This window comes from Mandrillus leucophaeus, unplaced genomic scaffold (assembly GCF_000951045.1).
Source record: "Mandrillus leucophaeus isolate KB7577 unplaced genomic scaffold, Mleu.le_1.0 Scaffold446, whole genome shotgun sequence".
Classification (NCBI taxonomy): domain Eukaryota; kingdom Metazoa; phylum Chordata; class Mammalia; order Primates; family Cercopithecidae; genus Mandrillus; species Mandrillus leucophaeus.
The window spans coordinates 265,500-265,928 of record NW_012104765.1 but is presented as its reverse complement, the minus strand read 5'-3'; positions in this window follow the sequence as shown (position 1 = coordinate 265,928).

Here is a 429-nt window from a genome sequence, read left to right as displayed (position 1 = left end):
ACTCATTCTTGAATGAATAAATTAGATAGTAACTAATTATAATTTTAGTTTTCTGCTTCTGCCCCAGGGCATGGAAATGCAAGCTGCTTAGGCACGCAAAGTAGGAAAGAAGTGATGTTCCCTCTATAAGCTTTACAGTTTAAAGCTCATTAGCTTTAAACATGGGAAATATCTGTGGTTTTTCTCTTAATTTTTGTGAGTATATAAGAGGTGTATATATTTATGGGGTACATGAGATGTTTTGATGCAGGCATGCAATGTGAAATAAGCACATCATGGAGAATGGGGTCTCCATTTCCTTCAAGCATTTATCCATTGAGTTGCAAACAATCCAGTTACACTCTTATTTTGAAAGGTGCAGTTAATGTTGGGGCTGGGTGGTTCATGCTTGTAACCCCAGCACTTTGGGAGGGTGAGGCAGGCGGAGGA